The sequence below is a fragment of the Haliotis rubra genome, unplaced genomic scaffold (genome assembly GCF_003918875.1).
Source record: "Haliotis rubra isolate DU_JTF1 unplaced genomic scaffold, ASM391887v1 Scf298, whole genome shotgun sequence".
Taxonomy (NCBI): Eukaryota; Metazoa; Mollusca; class Gastropoda; order Lepetellida; family Haliotidae; genus Haliotis; species Haliotis rubra.
In genome coordinates, this window is record NW_025766966.1 from 723,220 (window position 1) to 723,495 (window position 276).

Consider the following 276-nt stretch of genomic DNA (forward strand, 5'->3'; position numbering starts at 1 on the left):
ACCCCAGCATGTAACTATGGTCCTTTATGACTGTGATATGGCTACCCCAGCATGTAACTATGGTCCTTTATGATTGTAATATGGCTACCCCAGCATGTAACTATGGTCCTATATGACTGTAATATGGCTACCCCAGCATGTAACTATGGTCCTATATGACTGCAATATGGCTACCCCAGCATGTAACTATGGTCCTATATATATGACTGTAATATGGCTACCCCAGCATGTAACTATGGTCCTATAGTATATGACTGTAATATGGCTACCCCAGCA